The 21,280-nt window shown below is 45.7% G+C and overlaps 1 protein-coding gene across 4 annotated transcripts in view; it reads right to left on the bottom strand.

Annotated features, from left to right (window-relative positions):
- The window catches only part of SPATA13 (spermatogenesis associated 13), a 225,915-nt gene that overhangs the window by 79,575 nt on the left and 125,060 nt on the right, over nt 1–21,280 (bottom strand). The window contains exon 1 of one of the 4 annotated variants that reach the window (XM_049823008.1): nt 1,578–1,612. The exons of the other annotated variants lie outside the window; for them this stretch is intronic. The gene's annotated coding sequence lies outside the window, so the exon portion shown is untranslated. Of the gene's footprint in view, nt 1–1,577; nt 1,613–21,280 lie in introns of those variants that run through there. 4 annotated transcript variants of the gene reach the window in all.

Genomic DNA, 21,280 nt, shown 5'->3' with positions numbered 1-21,280 from the left:
CTGGGGCAGATGTGAGAGCGATGGGGAAGGTCACCACACCAGAAGAGGTTGGGGAGAGCAAGGGGGTGGGAGGAGAGAGCTGCGAAGAGGGCAGAGGGGGCTCGGGGTGGGGATGGAGAGGAGAGAGTGAGCCAGCAAGGGGACCTGTGTGTTCCCAAGGGATTCCTCTCTCCTTGGCACTGAGGCAAAACTTGGGGATAACGCAGATTAAAGGAGCAAAGATCTACAGTAACATGGGAAAGGCAGGTGGAAAGAAGAAAATTTCACTGAAACAGCTTTTATACAGTTTTTCACAGGTTGTTGGTTTGGGGTTTTTTAGAGTGACACCCCAGACACTTTAAGCAGCCCCAGACACTTTAAGCTCACAGGGTGAGGCAGCAAATATGCAGCTCACCTGAGGTCTCTCTGGCCTTGGCAGCACTGCGAGTGGTTTATTTTCACATAGGTAAACCATTCATGAACAATCTCTCCAATGCATTAAGCGTAAACAAGCTTTCTTTTTGCATAGGTAACTATTTCTTCCTACCCCTGTGATTTCCTCTCCTGAAACAAATATTTTTCTATGTGGAACCACTGAAAGAAAACAAGTCTGAGGCTCCTCGTTAATTACTGAGTTTCCCAGGACTTCTCCTGCAGCGTCTGGAGCCAGGGTCCCATGCCACACGTTTTATTTTGCAGAGCCTTTCCATTTTATGACTCTTGGAGCAACTGGTTGTGTTTATTGATCTTTCCACACAGCTGTTCTTTTCCTGCAGGAGCACCGAGACGGATTTTCTGTGGCCCGATACGAGAGGCCCTGTGTATCTCTGTCAAAGCGGGTTTGTTGATGCCAGCAATAGGAGTCGAGGAGCTTTTTAAGACTCGGAGTTTGTGGGTGTAAAGGAAGCAGAAAGGAAGCACACGGCCTTCGCTTTCACTGGAAAAAAAATGTGCTTGTGTGACAAATTCCAAAATCCCGTCAACAAACTAGCCCGAACGAGACTAGCTGTGCGACGTAAGGATGGAGCGGCGGAATTGCGAGCGGCTGTGCCGGAGATGGAGGGTGAGAGGTGGGCACCTGCCCAGGACAAGGGCCGTGGACCATCCGCACAGCTCCCGGCGCATCTCTTCTCCCAGGCGGCACCCAATTCCCTTCAGCAACTTCTACCATTCCTTGCCCATCCCAATTTGACCACATCGGACACGACCGGGAGTGACCTCGTGTAGGGACGAGGCCTCCCTCACGCAACAACAACCCCCCCCCCCCCCCCCCAAGCGCTCGTGACCCCCAAATAACCCCAAACCGGGGATAGCATCCCTCCACTGATGTTTCGCCCTTTTTCCGCGGGCCGTGGTGACACGGGGCTCGAAAGCTGAAGGCCGGCCGAGGCTGGGGTTGGGGGCGGGGGGGGGGGGGGTGTTGTCTGCCTCCCCCCGGAGCCCCCTCTGGGGCCGGGGGTCCCTCAGGGGCCGCGGCAGCGGCGGGCAGGCGGCCACGCTGCGGGATGGAACAGGACCGGGATGCTGGGGAGGGCTCGTAATTTGGGAAAAGAGCAGGAAAGAAAAGCCGTTAAAGAGAAAAAAACCATCCGTCTTACCTCTCTGCCGGCTCCTCAGAGAGTGCAGCAGGCGCTTGCAAGCACAAATCTTCCCCCCCCAAAAAAAAAAAAACCACAACACACCCCACCCAGATAAGGAGCTCAGCGCGAAGAAAAGCAGGGGGGCTTTCGTTCGCCCCCAGCTCCCCCTGAACAGCCCCGGTTACCCTCCGAGAGGAGCCCCAGCCCTCCCCGGCTCCTCCGAGGGCTCGGGGGGGGTCTCCGAAGGAGCCGCTGCCCCCCCCCCCCCCCCCGGAGCCGTCCCTGGGCCTCCCCTGAATCAGGGGGAGGAACAGCTGGAAGAGTGTCAGCACAACCCGCCCCATAAATTTCCCCTCAGCCTTCTGTAGACGTAAGTCCTTGAGAAAAATGCCTAAATCCCGTCGTTTGTTGACATAGTAACCACATTTAAAGTTTTGGGCCACCACCCCCCCCCCCCCCCCCCCAAGAAGCCAGCTGCATAAAACGAGTCATTCTGAGAAAGATTTATCCAGCCTGCAGCGGGCTCAGTTATGTGCTTTCATTTGTCTAAGGAAGAAATAAAGAGACTGAATGTTTATACGCTAGAGACTTCACACCCAGACCAAGGGGTTGTTTCATTACAGCAGTTAATATTAAGGACTTCCACGGCTCTCTGAAGGAGGTGTTTTACCAAGGAAAAGGAAAAAAATCCATTATTCAGATAAACCGCCCATTTCTAATGCGTAAGTGAAGTAAAACTCCAGGAACTTTTAAGGAGGTCCAAAAACGTTTTGTATTTTTCTCTAATTCACATACATCCATCAGATTCCTCCAAAGATGCTTGAACCATCTTTAAAGTTCCCAATAAAGTTTATAAAGCCACAACAGATACCGGGCGAAATAGCAGAGGATCAGAAACAAGTGAAGCCTGTGGAAGACTTTGCTTCCCCAATCCTATGGAGATGAGCCCTATGGAGATGAGCTCTTTAGTCTCCGGGTGGTGGAGAGGAGAGAGATAAAAGAGAATTGTGCTGCAGGGATCACGTGGAGTTTAATGGGTTTAATGCATCCCCTCATCCGAACTGCTGCCGCCGTGCACAGATCTGCATTCAGATTTCTAGCCCTTTTACTGGTAATTTAGGCTGTGGGAGCAGACTGGCAGCATGTGCAAAACCGTGCTACCCTGCAGGGCTTTTTTTGACCCCAGTTGCAAAAAGATGGGGGTGGGGGGTAAAGGAACAAAAACCGAACCTTGGTACTTGGAGTTGAAAAGGGCTTTATAAGCAACATTTCGGTGTTTTAACTCAATGTTGCCTTATAAAAACTGCCTTATTTACAAATCTCTTTAAGGGCCTAATTTTGTCTTATTTACTATGGAAAACTTGTCTTTGAGCAGGGTTAAATGCGTGCTTAAGCTTGGAAACAACAGAGCAGCATAAAGAGTGAGACATCTAGCATTCTGGAAGTTAAAACCTGTTTTCCTCCAACCTTGAGATTCATTACAAGTGACTGTAACCTCCCCCCCCAACACGCAGGCTTCCACACACCACACTTCTCCCCCCCCCCCAATCAGATAAATCCTTAATCCACATCTTTTTACTGGAGTGTAGCTGAGAGTTAGTTATTTCCTGAACTGTCATTTAAATGGGAAAATTCTTGGGAAGAGAAGAGACAAAGAAAAGAGGAGGTCTAAATGTGCATTCACAACTCATGATTTTGGAAGTCTTACCCTTTGGGGAGGTTTCATTAAACTTTTTAAAGGATAGATTCTGAAATGTAGTTCCAGCATCAGTACATATTTCTCAAACCAGCAGCAGCTAATATCCTGACCTGATACCAAATACACAAGTGTTATTTGAAATGTTGTAATTGTTTTAAGAAACCAGGAGGTATTATGAAGCTCGTAAAGCTATGGCACAAAACCATGCTGCTGTGCAATTTACACTTACTGGGTATATGAAGACGAAACATGTTCTGTAGCCAAGATTCGGTAAAGTTTTTAAAATATTTTAAAGCTAACTCCAAAAGGGTGGACCACTAGCCCCCTGCCCTGGCTCCGTGAATAATTCAGTGAAGCCCATGGAGGTTTGTAGCTCTGGTGGCACCAAGGCGGTGCGCGGGAGCTACGCTCTTGGCCGGGTCTTCTTTGGACTTGCGGTTGAGCTCGGTTTGACGCTGCACGTAATCAGCTGGTAAACTGTGAGTTACAGGCTCAAGGTGAGTGTCACCCTCCAGCTTTTCCTTGCATCCCCCGCCACAAACTGTGTTTGCCTTGCACTGTGCCTGCGCTGGGGCAGCCGTTCCAGCAAGTTGATCCACTCGAAAACCCACACACCAAAAGCTGTAATTTTCCATTTCATCAGCAATTTAAGCTGAGATAGCCACAGTTGTGCAATTGCTGGATGCAGAGTCAGGCAGTGCAGGCAGATGGACGGGCAGTGCAGTGGGACTGCAGAACAGCAGCCCCCAGTTACGCTAGATTATACATAATACTAAATTTCCTTCTAAGACTTTTGGTACCTGTGCTCTCTCAGTCAAATGGGACAATAATCTTCCCTTATCCTACAGATTGTAAGCCACTGAAATGCTATTCTGTTGCAGCCACGCAGGTACCTGAGGAATATCAGTTGGCTGAGCTCAGAAACTCTGCTTCAGAAGGTGACTGAGGTACAGTACTTGTGAGCCTCCGCACATGGTATATAAAATCAGACATCACAAACTCAAAAGCTCAACTTCGATTTACATACCATCATCTAGTAAAAAACTTATAAAATATACAAGAAGTAAACCAGGTTTATTGCTGTACACTGTGCCTACCAAACAAATACTCTGCTCCTAGCGAGAGTTTAAGTACTAAAGTCTCTGCTCTTTGGAAATTGAGCCCAGTTTCCGTTAAATAAGCTATTAATTACAAAAAAACCCAACAAACAAACCAACAACAGTGGTATACATCCTGTAAGTTATTTTTAGCAGGACTCTAGAAATACCTTTCCTGGTAAATATACACAGTATAGTTTGTGCTAAGACTGGTTAGCTTTGTTTTTCTGAATCTGTTTTTGACCAAATAGTGATGATATCCTACTTGGATTGTTTCCTCTAAAATTATATCATAATTAGACTGTTTTACCATACATAGATAACATAGAATTGTAGCAATTGGGCAACATCATCCACAAGATTTCATGAGATAGATGACAGAAAGTTGCCCAAGTACACTGGCCAGGACTGCTATTGAAGGTGAAGCACTATGAGATGGCAGAAAAGTCCTGTGTCCTTTTGTAATGGTGTTTCAGAAAGCAAAGGAGTGAAGGAACACAAGAAATGGGCTCTGGCCCAGAGCTGCAAGCACAAAACATTAGCAGCTGCTAAGTGCTGTGTTTGCAAATGCTCTGGTTCCTGTAGAAACACCTAATCCTTCCTGAATTCTGGCCAGCATTTATGGTTAAGTGCAGACAGTAAAAGATTGTCTCCATTACCTGCTTCTTATCTGTATAGTCCATTTTGTGTGACAATGGATTTTCAGCTAGATTTTAAAAGTTTAATTATTTGGCATCTATGTACTCTGCTGTGTGCACCAAGGATCTATTTGGTGGGGGCCGCAGGGCGGGGAGGGGGGGGAGTTTGGGTACTGCCTTATAGCCATAGGGAATAAAACAAAGCAAGGAAAACACTGGAAACTACAGAGCCCTTGATGCAAAACATGAACTTTCTATAGGCATCCTTGAACTATCCTATGGAATGTAATACTGATTTACATCTGGCAATGGGAGTCTCGAATATCATTTCCAAAGTGTCTGGAGGGATTAGCAGATTGTCAGAGCTGGGCCTGAGAACTTCTTTCCATTTCAGGGCTGACCTCCTTGGCGCTCCGACCGTAAATTGGGTTTTACAGAATCATTTCCTTAGGATCCTACTTAGTCCAGCAGGATGCAGTCTGCAAGGCCTTCTCCATCAAAGGCCACGAAATGCTGAGGCAAACTTAAAAGGCAAAACCCAGAATAAAAGCACACAGCGAATAAAACAAGGTTTGTGGTCCGGTCTTACAAAAGCTAAAGCTGAAATTCAAAGTGAACGCTTTGAAGGAATGCCCCTTAACCCAAAGCAATCAATGAACTGAGTTCGTTTTGTGGCTGTGTCACTTGCTCAAGTTTTCTAAACTTTGTGCATGCACCCCTGTTCAATATGGTGTTGTGGAAAGTATCACGGCATCACCTTGTTGAACTTTATTGAATCTGAGCCCTAAATACCACAGTGGCCGATATATCAGCTACAGCAAATAGATGCACCATGCCTGAAGAGGCAGGCGCTCTGTATTCAAACTGGAGTGCGAGTGTAATGTCTTTGCAGCCTACAGCTCTTTGTGATGAAGCCGTGCCACTCTTAACAGCGGCTGCTGTTGGAAGGGCTGTGCTCTGCCCATCTCTTTATCCTGGAGCTGGCATTTGTCTGACTCCACCATTAGCTGATTTATCTTATTCAGTGAGCAGAAAAATCTTAATTTTCTTCCCGTCGGATTGTTTTACCCTGTATTAACTCCCTGACCTGCTCACCACTGAGTCAAGACAAGCATCAGTGCTGCTCCAAGGGAAACAGCAGGAGTGCACCCAAGTGGCAAGGGGAGAGGGGCTGCCTGGCACTTTTTAGCAGTAGTTATCTTTTAGCCCAGTTTAAATATACTGCCTGGTTGTACCCTTAGGCCATAGCCAGAGATGTTGTCCAGGCCACAGATGAACAGGGTTAAGAGGTTATTTCTTTATCCCTCCCCCACTTCCCTGAAGATTACCGTCTCCTCAGGTCTGCCAACAGGGTGGCACGTTTTGTCCCCTCTCTTCTCAGTCTCAAAATGATCTGGAAAAAACCTTCTATGAAAATCACTGAGCCTAGTACAGACCGTTTTCACAGAACTGTGCCAGGGAGTGATGAAATGAGCAATTATATCACTGCATCAGAGGGTAAGGTTTCACAAGGTGCATGCCCTAATTAATGGCTTGCTACCACTGAAACAGGGCAGCGAGTCTCCTCTCTCCCTTTTGGGCAGTGGTCTTCACCTAATGCCAGCTCTTCTGTTCCTCTGACAATTCAATGAGCCAATTCAGCTCTCTCAACCGACAGAAAATGGTTCTTTTTTTTTCCTGTTTTTCTATAGCCTGTGAGATGAACCAGCTCACACAGGAGGGACAGCATTCACAACATGCAGTCATGAACCAGGACGGTGCTTGGGTTGGGATGCATCCTGATGGGAAAGAAGGGGAAGAAGTGCTCAGCATACAATAACATCAGCTGCAGCCTCACGTTAACAATAGTCGTTATTGCTATTTCCTAGCTGAGCCTGAGATCTGTCCCAGCGCATACTTTACAAGCCATGGTGAGTATAGATGGATAGTTTGCACAACACTGGAGACCTTTTATCGCCTTTCAGTGAAAACAGGAACAACTCCCATGAAAGTGTTAATTTGTTTAAAGCTACTGTGCAGCCCCTTTGCCCTTCAGGGCCCTGGGAGCTTTGAGCCACCAATGAGTCCATTCAGATGATGCAATACTTGTACCTAGACACACTGTCAAAGGACTCCGGCAGGAGAAAAATTAGGAAAAAACAGCAGAAGATGAAATTCTCTCTTTCCATCCGGCCTGTGTACATTCATTTGAATTCCTGCCTTCTGATCTACCAAGTCACCTTGTGGTTCTTGACTGCTTTGCTTGCAAGCCTACACCTGCTCCCACCCCAGCCCTGCTATGCTGACATGATCTCCCCCTCGGTGGTGGCACTCTCCCGCTGAAGAAATACACCTGCACAGAGGAGGAAGGAAACTCAGGGAGTGTCAAATATTGGTCTAAGTGCCAGCATACCATAGCAGGCTGGTGCAGTCACCCCTGGCTTTGCTTGAGAAGGGTCTGGGAAATGCCCCTTCTTTTTGTATTACATATTGCAGCAAATACTTGTAGGCTGACGTTCTGCCTCCTCCCTTGCTGGCTTTTGCACTGTGCAGGTTGCTGTAGCTGGTCATGCTTCAAAGAGGGCTGAACACTTGTGGGAGTGATTTCAAATTACTTTCTAAATGGCCTGCTTACAGGGAGGCATAGACTTTTAGGGAGGTAGTTTGCCTTCTAAAAAGGAAAATCCTTTCAAAGGTCTCCCAGTATTAATGTTCAAGTCTCTTGCTCAGCTGGCCCAGCAAGTTGAAAGACCAGTTTGCATGCTGCCTTGCCTGACAGTTTTGAATTTCCTCCTCTAGCCATGAATCTTCTGGGTAAAAAGTATTCAGAGAGGCAGGACTTGCAAGCTGAATGCTTTCCCAAGCACAGCCTTCCTGTGACACAGCATCAGTCAATCAATCAATCAAAACGGGCACTTTGTTCTTTAAACATGTGATATATCTGCTTGTAGTCCAAGCTGTGATATGAACTTCACCAGCAGCCTCCGGAAAGAATTGTGCCAGAATCTGCTACGTTTACTCATGCTGGAGAGTGCCCCCCCAAAAAGACTAACACTGCTGCTGCTGCTCAGGGGGAAGTTGTGATCTGACATCACTACTGAACCAAGTTAAAATCTGGCTGCCACAGAAAGGTCTTTGCTATCTTCCTCTCCGATTCCCCTTCCCTCCTGCCCCCCATTTCCAGCTGCATGTTCGTCCCTCTCCCTATTCACTCGTTTTCTTGACTTAATTCTTTGCTGTGCTAGTGAGTTGAATCAGCTTATTCTGCACTTGGAGCAATGCCAGAGCTGGCAACAAGGCAAGCAGCAAGGGTACATGGTGATGAAAAGTGGCAGGAAGAGTGGGTGAAGAAGCTAGATTTCACTCTTTTGGCAATGCTCAAACATGAATGCAAAAATGCAATCTAATAGAGAGCCGGAACACAGGGCAGGGCACGAAGGCTCTAAAAGCTACAGGTACCATGAAGGTAGCAAATCACGCTCTGTCTGTGTCTGTACAGGATGCTATAGTCTGAGATATTCCCCGTGAGTAGCTGTTTTCCCATCCTGGTTATATCCAGGTTCAAGCCAACATGGAAGCAAAGAGTTGACCATTGCTCACTCTCACGTTCTAGGCAGTTTTGACATGAGCCCACAGGTCCCCACCGCTCGCCAGTGATGCTGCAACCACAGGAGGAAAGGGTGGTGTGTGGCTGTGGGAAGCACATCTGATTTGTCTAAGTCCCCATTAAATAAGCCCTCTCCTCTACATGGCAAGCCTTGCTCTTTGGCAAAGCCCATGGACAAGCCTGGCTCCCCAGACCCCTGGGAATACCAGTCAGGAGAGCGAACCCTTGCAGAGCCTGCAGCTCTGGTGAGCTCTACGGACCCCGGCTGGTGGCTGCTGTTACTCTCCCCAGGGCTTTCCACATGACCTGCCTTATCTGGGATTTCCCATTAGCTGGGTTATCCCATACTGGAGAGCTGCTTAGCTCATCTTCCAGCTACAGTGGTCCCATCCCAAAAGAATGACTGAGACAAATGACCGCCGAGCACACGAAGTTGGCCATTTCTCAGCTGCCACGTGGGAATGGAGAAAAAGCCTTTGAGCAGGCAGCTCAAAAGACCTAGTGGTATCACCGCTGAGGTCCTGACAAGATGTCTTCATATTCTCCTGCCCCAAGGCTTTTTGAGCAATATGTATATAAAAGCTGAAGCTGAGCATATTTTAAAACTTATCAGTCCTATATGTAATCAGTGCCTTATTAGATTTCCAGCAATGCAAAGGGACTACTAGTTAATTTGGAAGCTACTTGGAAGCAGCTTTTTCATTTTATGCTCACCAGTGTTTTTCCACATTGCTGCATGTAACTAAATTAAGTGTTCTGATAACAGTGCTAAAAGCAGTGGAAAAGCCAACATATTAAATAAACTTGGCCACTTCTCATATTTTACATGCCATCTCTTGCTCACAGCCTGTGGGTTTAAATGCCTGGCAGCTGGAGCCAGCGCACGGAGCAGAGGGCCCTCGGTGCTGGAATTTGCTCTTCCTCGCTTCAGCTGAATCTGAGTTTGTCGACCTTTGCTCTTATCTGTTTGTCAGGGCAAGAAACACAGCTTTTTGCATTGTACTTCATACGCTGACCTGCAGCCCAGGTGGTTGAAAGCCTATTGGGACCAAAGGAGAAGAGAGGTTTAGACCTACCCTGAGAAGTCTTTGAACCTCAGGGCTGCAGGAAAACCAGCACAACAGCGACGTACTGCAGCCATCCATTCCATTCACAATACTGCCAGGATGCCAAGAATATCAGGAGATTTTTATTTTTTTTTCTGGATTGCCAAGACCGCATTATTCTGAACATATCTTGCTCATTGATGGCTATTTTGGAGTTTACTGCCCAGGCTCTGTCACATTTTCTTTTCCACCCTCGGCTGTCAGCTGGAGGTGAGGAGCTGGCCTCCCAAGTTATTTGCCCCTGGAGCCTGGCGAGGCAAGACAACGTTGGTGGCCAGGTAGCCCAGAGCAGAGCCACGACTCATCTGCTGGCACTCGAGGGCAGGAGCAGTTGTGGGCAACAAAGCAGTCTCTTGTTCAGAACAGAAACCTGTTTGCTCTGACACTGGTGACACACCGTGGGTGTTGTATTTACCATCCGTACCTGCACTGACATCCTGCTGTGCGAGTGCCCTCAGCGAGTCCAAAATCAGATTAAATCGACTGTGTAATTTAGAAGACATTTACTCCTGCATGGAGGAACTTGATTACTTTGTTAATGAGTGCTGTGGAAATGTTAGTCTATTAAGGAAGGTGAAGCAGAATCACTTACGGATCGTAAAAGTTTGGTAGAGGGGATGACCCCTGCAGAGTTTGGTAACATCACCAACATGAAGACAGCACTGCTGTCCCACTGGTCATCTGGAAACTCACCCTCCACAGGTCTGTAAGGTCAGCAAAGCCAGCGCATCCTCCCACTTGTCATCTGTGGAGCGTATCCCATCACGGTTTTAGCTTTTGCCCCTCTGCAAACAACCGATGCTGCCAGCTTACCCCTACTCACATAAAATACGGCTTGGCTCAGCATTCACAAAGCTTGATCCAGATTTTTGCTGGAATCGTTCTCTGAGCTGCAGGGGCCCCAGTGACATTTTCACCCTGTTTTGCTAAGGGGCAGTCACGGCTCCTACAGTCAGTTACATTGGGCCACACGTTTAGTTGTCGGTGAGTCAAGGCCAGTGACTGTCGGATTATAACCAAGCTGGTGCTACAACCAGCAGCCAAATGTCAGTTGACACAGGACTTCAGCCTCCAGAAAGCATCATTTTTCTCCATTTGTAGAAGGGCAGTTTTCTGAAGAAAGAGCTCAGCACATGGTTTTTATAAAGTCACAAGAAACTACACAGAAAACAGTGGTTTTGTAGGGAAGCACACTACTGACAGAGGGAGAAAAAGCATCTTTGTTTTAAAAGAATTTTTTTTAAAACCCTAAACATAGTGCCATTTACTTTGGCTTTCTTGGCACACCCTGAGGTGTTTACCAGTGGGGATGAGAAGTTACACTGCTCAGGCCCCTGGGAGAAGTGACTGCGATGTAGATCAAACCACCCATAGTTTGCTTATGGCAATGGTTTCCCCAGAGACCTGTGTTTTGATTCTAAGTAAACAAATAGCAATACAAGTAGGAGGATGATGACTCAGGTAAAAGTACACAGATCTGTTATATACAGTGAACATTATATATGCTTAGGATTCCTCTTAGACTTTAAAAAGGCCAGTTTAAAAGGACTAAATTATCACCCTCTGAGACTCCATAGGTTCTAACTTGAAGAACTACAATAAAGTTAATGTATTCGTTTTAAAAATAGAAATACCTCCGCTTCTTTTGAACTACGCCCAATAGCACATTTCAAAATGAAATTTTATTGCTTTGGACATAAATAGCCTGAATTTCTTGCTGATATTTGCTGATGTCAGAAAACATGACACTTGATTCTACCTAGAAAAGAAAAGGTAGTGGGGTTTGCCAGCTAACCCCTTTCCTGTTTGTACAAAACCCAAACCTCTGAGCTGGACTGGACCTCTAGGCCTTTCCATGAGATGAAGGATTTCTGACAATGCCTCCCATTCAGACCTGTGCAAAACCTTTCTCTGGCATAGAGTAACCCATTCTTGAAATGTGCTTCTTCCCCACCTACCCTTACTCACAAGGCAGTGTACTTGGTTAAAAGAGGGGACACAGCAACTCAAAGGAAGGGCGGTCATGGAGCTATTTCCTTTTGCAAATAATTTAGTATAAGACTCTTCCCCACTTTTTTGTACCAGTGCATAGATATATGTTTCAGTTCCGGTTATGTACACCAACAAATACAGTCATCCAAATGACAGCAACACAGTGACATACATTGGAATACACTTTTACCTCTCTGGAAACTGGGCTTCAACAGCAGTTCCCTAGGAAATAACAGGAAAAGCAGGCTGAAGCCTTGTTCTGTCTGCCTAACCTTATCCGTGCTTTCCTTAGTGTATTCCTTCTGTAGTGCTGCAAGCAGACGGAGGGACATTTGCAAGGAGCAGAAGTCACAGCTTTTTCCCCATCCCCATCAGTGCTGCAGCAGCATTTGCACAGTAAGCAAGGGAGCGGTTGGGGTCCAGAGGACAGCTGTGTTTGCTCTCTTTCTCTACATTACATGCGCATGCATATAGTCACTTTTAGGCAAAAAGTATCCTCAAATTCTTCACGAACACACACTGAGCTAACCTGGAGAGAAAGAAACCAATATGGAAGACAAATAAGGCTTGCCACAGACAGACACGTATGCCAATGCTGCCCTCAGCCATAGGGAGACATCAACTACCAAACCCAGGTTTCCTTCCTCAAACTCTGGGAAAGGGCCCCTGGGCAAATGAGGGCAAGCCTGGGTCAGTGAAAGGAGGCTATAGGTCTTTTAAGGTTAAATGAGGCAGAACCTAAAAATCTACTGAAGACAAAGGAAAAGCAGCCAGGTCAATGAGGAGCATCAGATGCAGCCCTGAACCTGCTAGATACTACGATGGGGACAAAGCATGTTCAAGACCTGGACGTGACAGGGACTCCGTTAGCTAAATCCCAGTTTTCCTTTGCAATCCAGCAAAATCCCAAAGCACAAGGCACTGAGCCACTCCCAGCATAGCGTTGCCAGGAGAAACACCTCACTTGTCTTTGGGTCTGTGGTTTCCAGTTAGTGCTATGGTCCTGGAGGTAGAAGAGCTGCTCAAGACTGCCTTAGCCATGAGGGGAGGCTTTGGGCTTCCTCATGAACTCTCAGATCCCACCCGTTCCCACCTGGGTGTCACTCGTGCCCTCAGCGCAGGGCTTGGGGAGGGGAGTCAGAAGGGGCAGGGGCAAGTGTGTGAGGATTAACATTTCTTCAGCACCTCTGGTAAACCCAGGCCTCCCGGATTATGCTTACAGGGATTAAAGATGCAAAACCTGCATCTAGATGGTGATGTACTAAAAGACCACGTCTGACTCCAAACCACCTGAGAGATGGTCCAAGCCTGTTGCCTTGCCACCTTCTCCAGAGTCTGGAGCTAGGCAGAAACTAGTCTTACTTAGCATTAGTAAAACAAGTGTAGATTAGTGCCTCATTGGCGATTTCCATATTATTTTTGATTCCATAAGACAGGAATAGAGCTGAAGCAGATGTACGACTACAGCATCTTGTCTCTTCATATAGTTATGTTACTGTCCTGGTTTCAGCTGGTATAGAGTTAATTGTCTTCCTAGTAGCTGGTATAGTGCTATGTTTTTGAGTTAGGTATGAGAAGAATGTTGATAACACACTGATGTTTTCAGTTGTTGCTAAGTAGTGTTTAGTCTAAAGTCAAGGATTTTTCAGCTTCTGATGCTCAGCCAACAAGAAGGCTGGAGGGGCACAAGAAGATGGGAGGGGACACAGCCAGGGCAGCTGACCCAAACTGGCCAAAGGGATATTCCAGACCGCGTGATGTTATGCCCAGTATATAAACCAGGGAGAGTCGGGGTGGAGGGAATTGCTGCTCAGGGACTAACTGGGTGTCAGTCAGCAGGTAGTGAGCAGTTGCGTTGTGCAACACTTGTATATTCCAACCCTCTTATTATTAGTATTGTCATTTTATTAGTGTTATCATTATCATTATTAGTTTCTTCTTTTCTGTGCTATTAAACTGTTCTTATCTCAACCCACAAGTTCTACTTTTTTTTCCGATTCTCTCCCCCATCCCACTGGGGGGGAGCTGGGGAGTGAGCGAGTGGCTGTGTGGTGCTTAGTTGCTGGCTGGAGTTAAACAACGACAGTTACTTTGTTGGACCAAATTGTCATACTTTCAGAAAATGGCAGAGAGAGACGTAACAAGCCAAGAAAGGCAGAGGATGCAACATGGCTGCTGAGGAAAGTAAGTGATACTGATGTCACTGATGCTGCATTCACGGGAAAGCCTTTTGTCACTAACAGATTCATCAGAAAGGTACAAGCAATGTCACAGGTAACCATCTTGCACAATCAGGCTGGTCTCATGTCCTTAGAGTCTGCACTCCTCATTGACCTGTATTTCCAGATTGCCAATCTCTAAGAATCAAGAAATGGAAATTAGAGGGTAGGATAAATGGGAAACAGACCCCTACTGACAACTGGAGAAATGGCTTGCATGGTATTTTCCCCTCAAAATTTGTCTGCCTGCCCTGAGATAATCAGGTGATCAGAAATTTCCAAATCCCCTACGACTGCCTCCCTGGGTCCTTCTCAACAATTAGCATAGTTGGTACTACCCCCAAATGATTATGCATACTAATGGAAATGCTTCTTTGGCATCACATTATAAATCCAAACACTGTATGTTTTAAAAGGAAATGGTGGGTGACAACAGTCCTTTCATCTTTGCTTCACAGCATCTTTTAATCCTCACTAACAAAAAAACTTGCTTTCCACTTTGTCATATTTCTGAAACACTCAGTGGAGACAGGAGTCAGAATTCATTAAAATGCTGAGCACAAAGCCAGCTCTTCACAAATAATAAGCAACAACAATAAATAATGAATGAACTTAGCACTTGTGAGAAGTATCAGACTTAACTGTGCCAGGGAGTCAAATTCTCTATTTATCTTCTCTAGAAAGCAAAGGTAATACCAGTAGTGGCAGCTGAAGTACACCCCTGCTGCCCAGGAGTGGCAGCCAGGCTTGGAAAGGCCACCTCAGTGATGCTGAGATGACATGCTGGTACAGTGACTGGCCTGTCACTCTGATGAGTGAACGTCTTTCTGCAGTCACCAGTGACACTTCCACCTCCTCTACTGAAGTGCAATTGTTCCTTGCATACTACAGGGACGTGACGCTCAGCTCATCGTGTGTTATCTCAAGTAAATGCCCCAAGAAACCCATGCAAAATCCAGCAGCAGTTGAAAAAAAAATTGAAGGCAACGACTGAAAGGCATTTCCTTGTCTTTTCCTTTGCCCTGGAGCCAGGCAAAGGTATGAAAAGGGTTGTTGCTCAGAGTGCTGGCTTTACTGGGAGCAGTGGCTCGAGCCAGCAAGTCCTGTAGCACTGGATTATTTTAATTATCCAGCTCGTTGTGGGTTGTTTTAGATTTTATGGTCTTATTACTCCCACTGATGTAGGAAATCCTGAGGAAAGGGCACACAGACTCTCTGTAATACAGTCTGTCTGATTCTCAGCCCCTGGAGCTGCAAATTTTGGGGAACACCTGCAATGTCTCAGGCAGAGCAAGCTGCACTCTGGCCCTAGAAGTGAACTGGGAGCTGCCGGAGGGGACTGAGAGCCCCAGCTGAGCAGACCAGCACCATGTCAAACCAGGCAATCACATGAGGAACAGCCCTTCCGGGGCCTCGATAGATGCCGAGCATCTCCTCTTCTCAGTAGCCAAAAGCCAAATATACTTGCATTCCTCCCATCCACTGGCAAATCATGATATGACATAATACTGACACCTAATGATAACGTACCACTGCTATTTGTGACCCTCCATAACCACTTTGGCTCTCTGTAACCACTTCAGTCCGGAACTGCTGCATCTGTAAGAAGTGAAGGTATATGAGAAAACACAAATATACCTTCTTCCTCTTAAAACACTTTATGTTACATGCCACATTTCCAGCAGGAAAGTGGCTACAAAGAAACACAACGTCAAAGTCCTACAGGGATTGTAGAAAGCTAACATACGGAGAGCTGGCTTTCTTACTCTGAATTGAAGATGACTTAATTAAGTAATCCATTAAAGATATTTTGGTTAGACACAGTAACCCAGCTATTAACAGTAATAAAGATCTTCTTGCGTCTGCTCAGTGTGGATGATATTCTAAATGTCTAATTTGAGTTCAGTGAAGTTACCTGATTATACACGGTGCAGCAGCAGACTTCTGGGCAAATCATTACAACCACCTGCAAGGTAGAGTGTGGAATGAGAACAAACTGTTTTTTCAGACATCTGCTGGTTGGGGAGCTTTTCATCTGGCCTTGATTACAGAGGAACAGATTCCCCACTTGCATGCTTAGCATTAGGTAATCGAGAATAACAAGCGCTTCACACCCCTGTACTCTAGCTGTGCTCAGAACAAGCTGGAAGGGAGGAGAGATTAGAGTCCTGCAAACATCTTCCATTTATGGACCATGCATAAATAGCAATATCGCTGGAAGCTTGTTCCAGGAGATGGTCTATTCCACAAGCAGCAGCATTTCAAATGCAGACAGCTCAGCAGTTCAGGTAGTCTGAACTGTCTCTGAGATGGCAGCGTAACATGGACAACGTAATTACAAAACAAAACAAAATTGCAAATAAATCTTCTAAAACTTGTATCTTACTGTTGCTCAGCCTCACCAATGTTATTTGGCTTCTTCTGTTTCTCAAGTGAGTGGGAAAAAAAATTTATGGCCTGAGAGAGCCTGAACATATCAGTGTTATGTCCTGGCTAAAGCTGTGAAGGTGGGAGCATGGGAGCTGGTCACACCGCAGCATGGATCCTGCAAATTGTGTCTCCAAGCTGCAGTCCATTAACCACAGCACCCTTCTCAGGAAGAGATCCCAAAGTGTGGCAGAGCTTGGCAGCTTCTCTGCTGCCCGGTGCCTCTTAGACAAGAGGCAGCAGGTCGCTGGATCACAGATCATCTGCATCTGGTATGTGGGACCACTGGACAGGAGAGGCTGCAGTGGAGCTACAAATCCATGGATGCAGCAGAGTAGGAAAAAAGAGACAATTACGTGAGCCTCACACTTAGCACATTAGATTCAGCAAATCTTCTGAGGTGGTTTATGGTCTTGTAAGTCTACAGTAAAAGGCACTATAGAAAAAGTGTGATGGTAAAATGTGTTATGCAAACTGACTGATGAGGAACATACCAAGAGACCAGGACTGCAACTCCGCAAGGTGCACACTTGAGCAGAAGGGGCATAATACAGATGTGGAAGGGAAACCCATCTCCCTGTACACCAATACAAAGAGCAAGTACAGTCTGGCCTTCTGTGAAGAACACAAACCATGGCACAAAAGTTTAGAACAAAGTGTTAAATGTCCTGCTGTGAGGGTCTCTGAGGGACTGCTAATTTTGGTGCTAAAATCTAGCTCTTGAGACCCTTAAGTGAATCTATAATTCTGAAATTATCTCATGGTTATGTGAAGCAGACTTCAAAGCTTACAGTGAACTGTCAAAGGCTTGGAGAAAAAAACATGAAATCTAGCAGCATCAAATCCGCTGTTCTGAAAAAAACCACACTAAGTGCACATTTGGCCATAGGAAAAGTTGAATTTGTTCTTTTAAGAACAAATGTACATTCAGTGTATTCAGCCTGAGTTCTCCAGGCTAACTTTATGCACTTACAATCTTTTTTGAGACCCTGGAGAGATCCCCTAGGGATTAGACAGTGCAGAACAGGCAGCCCAGATCTCTCTTTGGGACTCTAGGAATCTAAATGATATGGAGTCTGTATGATACACAGCTCTGCTAGCTTTATCCCTGGGGTATTTGAAGAGCTCAGAGGGCCAAGGAGCTCTAAAGCAACCATGATGCTCTCCTGATCCAGGGCTAACCAGGGGCTATTTCAGCCCTGGTGAACCTCAGTTCTCCATCGTCTGTCGTGATGGAAGATTAGGCAGTGATGTCCCATTACATCTGCAGCACAGCCATTTACTCCTCTACTCCTTGCCTACCAACTATAGTTATTCAAGATCGACCATCAACTGCTTTCCTTGTGTTTTTAGAACAGTTTTCTGGTTTATTGAGGCATTGTGAGGCTGACGTCTCAGGGGTTAAGTACTGAGCTCTGCGTTTCAAGTGTTTCTTTCACAGGGATTCATTTAAAATGCACTGCATTGATGTATGGTTTTAAACTCCCTCTTTGGGTAAGACTTAAATGTTAGTTTGAAAATGGTGTGTACCTCCAGGCAGCTCAAAGAAATTGCTATTTTGTCTTGAAGCAAAACATCCTATCACCTTAAGTCATGTGTGCATTGAATAAGGAGTCATATAATGATACCTCAGTACTGGGTCAACTAGATATCCCTGTCTGAAGTCAACTTAGCTGGAGATACAAAAGATATAAGGGGAGAAATCCCACATGCTGCCAGCACTACGGCACCTAAATGTGGGGAGCAACATGTAAACCTAAAGAGACATCTCCCTGTCCTTTTATGAGAGAAGGCACGCTATTATCAAAATGCAGTGGAAGGAAAAACCAGGTATCTGATGGAGTCACAGGTGCTAAACAGAAGCATAATGTAGCAGCTGGCAAAGGCAGCTACAGGAACAGTCAAGGCAACAGGGAAAAGAAATGGACTCAGCCAAAGATACCACCACATGGCCAAGACCAGTGCAGGGAGAGGGGCTCACTGAAGGGCACTGGGAGCTGGGGCGATGCCCTCCAGCCAAGCTCACACCCCGCAAGGAAGCTTTGCCTTCAAAGCTCAAAGGCAGGAGGGAGAGCCTCCAGAGATCCCAAAGCAGAAATCTTTGGACACCCAGGGAGCTCTGTACATCCTTCATTGACCATCTAATCCCTTTCTGCCTCTTTCTCTCTCATGCCACCATCACAGCCTGCCTCTCTTTACACCTTCTAGAGCTTCTCTCTCCTCTGTACTGGCCCCCTCCATGTTATTCCTTCTTTCACTCACGTCTCTAGCTGTTTCATCCCTCCTAAGTTAGGTGACGTGGATGTTTTTTGCTGCAAAGTCATTGTGAGCTCTACCCTTTAGTGCTGCCTCCCTTTCTCATGGTGTGAGCTTCATTTCAGATCTCAATATCTGAGGTCCCCTGTCACTGGTGAGAAAAAGACATTACTAGGGGGAAATTCATTTTTATGATGTCTAGCAGACATCTATCTGCCTTTGGCCTCATGAGTCCTATCTTTAATGTCTATTCCTTTTTTAAAACTATGAGGCTGAGCAGGGCTGCCTGCCATTCTCAGTTTGTACAGTGCCTAGCACAACAACAATCCTTCAAGTTTACTGTTTCATCGGTTTCATGGTAAACATGATTAATAACACATTTCTGTTACATAGCAGTGTGTAAAACATTAACTAGACCTCCTTTTTTTTCCAAAGCATTTTTGCAAACACTTTAACCAACTAATCCTTATGGTGGTTGGCTACCTTTCTCTCTAGCAAGGCCATTGCACAGAGATGAAGTGATAAAAAGATTCATGGGGCCACAGAGAGAGAGAGCGAAAGGAAGGAGCCTGACTGTACATCCTAACGACCCTACAGCTTGCAAGTCTCTGCTCCCAGTACCATTAACGCATTTTACACAATGATTTTTCCATGCAAAATACATAATCTGTTCCTGCTGCAAAAAAACAGAATGGAAAAGAGTCACAGAGCCAGGATCCCCACTGTTTCTTCCCTTCCTCTGGGTTTCTGAAATCTTCAGTCTTTCCTGCACAATGGTTTCAGCACTGGGCATAAGTTCTGAAGAGTAATTCCCATTCCCATCTGATCTCAGGCCATGTCCTAGGATGTTGAGCTGTGGGTTTGAATACCTTCAGGCTGACCTGGGCCTCCCTTCCTCGATGACTCCTCCAACCCCAGGTTGGATGTTTAAGGTTCTCGAGGTTGAAAAAAGAAGGTGCCTTTTCTATTCTGTGTGGTACAGCTAAGAATACTTAGTGCTGTCTTCAACTATCTAATAGGAGACTGCAGAGAAGACAGAGACAGATTCTTCTCAAAGGTGCACAGTAGAAGGGCAAGAAGCAATGGATACAAGGTGTAACATGAGAAATTCTGAGTCCAAAGAGAGAAAATGGTTTTTACCGTGAGGACTTGGGTTGCACAGAGAGGTGGCAGAACCTCCATCTTTGAAGACATTCAAAAGTTGTCAGGACAAGACCCTGAGCAACCTGTTCTCACGAGAAGGGATTTGAGCAGGAGGTTGGACTAGAGACCTCCAGATGTCCCAGACATCACTTCCAGCCTTCCTGATTCTATAGAAATACTCCAGTTCAGATAATCCCTACAGGAGGAAAGCTTCCCAGAAGAATCTCAAAGAGAAGTTCCAGGGACTGACGGAGTATCTGTGTTACGCAGACAGTGTAGGACAGATGCATTCACATTAATTTTAAGTGCTCAGAAGCCACATCAGATACTGAAAACCATTTAATTGTGGTACTGTAACACAGGGTAATTTGCATCGCTTCTTTTTTAAAACCTGTGGTTCAACTGGGGCTTCTTTGTTTCCCTTCTGGCAGCAAGTACAAACTATACCAATACAGGGTGGTTTACAGTGTGAAGTCAACTACTCTAAAATGACTACATATTACTGATAAAATGCTTAGTGGTAAATGTAGAACTTGTAGGCTTGTCAGTCTAAGCTCTCCTGCTTTTTGAAAAGGTGCTGTATTTATGACAAGGTTGAAACTAATTGTTTCTTGCCTCAGAGAAAACATCAGTTCTCTGTAGATTTTGAACTGGCTGAAAAATTTCTGTGATCATTGCTAGAAACCATTTTATTCTGCTGAGCGTGCCACCCCTGACCTCAGAGAAGGCTACCTCAGAATTACAGGAGCTCACCGCTGCTAGGATGCCATCAGAGAGATTTCTTTATCAGTATATTGCTATCAGGTGTTAAGCAGGCAGTATGACCACTTTACAGTCCTAACAGTACTTGCATTTCTTTACTGCCAAATATTAAAGTAAAAATTGGAGCGGGCAGCAATGAAGAATCAGTCCGCTTAGGGTTCTTTCTAGCTCTTGTTACTAGTTAAGCATGTTTCCTTCAAATAACAAGCACAGCCAGATTTCTGAGGGTAATCCATGCTGGCCTGGTTTATTTAAATTGATTATAAGAGTAATACTGCCATTAACTTCAATGGAAGGTAAAACTAAAGAGCTTTGAAAATCCCGCCTGTAGCAAAGATAGACACAGCACATTGGTTCATTTATTACTGAATTAAAAAAAAGGGGAAAAGAGTATTTATGGCGGTGGAGGATCAGCACGGATGATGTATTGTGCTGAGAGCAGGATGTGGAACAGATAACGGGGCAGAGGAACGGCACCTGTGGCCAGGTTACTGACGGGCAATAAAGGCAAAGGTCTGCATCAGTAAGGCAGGCTAGGAACGGGGCCAGAGCAAGGCTGAGAGAAGAGGTTCTGTGTATAGGCAGATGTCTCAAGAAATGTGTTTGCATTAATTAATAAGATTTACTCTATAATATTTTTGTGTTTAGGCAGGTTTTTATGTCAGATATTTATCTATGTAACTTAAATTGGACATTCTCTCTTTCTTTTCACTAGGACTTTCAAATTGTCTAGGTATTAGATACCAGCCAGAAGCCTTCATGTCATTTGTGTGACATTTACTATAGGATTTCCCTC

The sequence above is a fragment of the Accipiter gentilis genome, chromosome 19 (genome assembly GCF_929443795.1).
Source record: "Accipiter gentilis chromosome 19, bAccGen1.1, whole genome shotgun sequence".
In the NCBI taxonomy this organism is placed as follows: domain Eukaryota; kingdom Metazoa; phylum Chordata; class Aves; order Accipitriformes; family Accipitridae; genus Astur; species Astur gentilis.
This window is presented reverse-complemented; position numbering and strand designations above follow the sequence as displayed.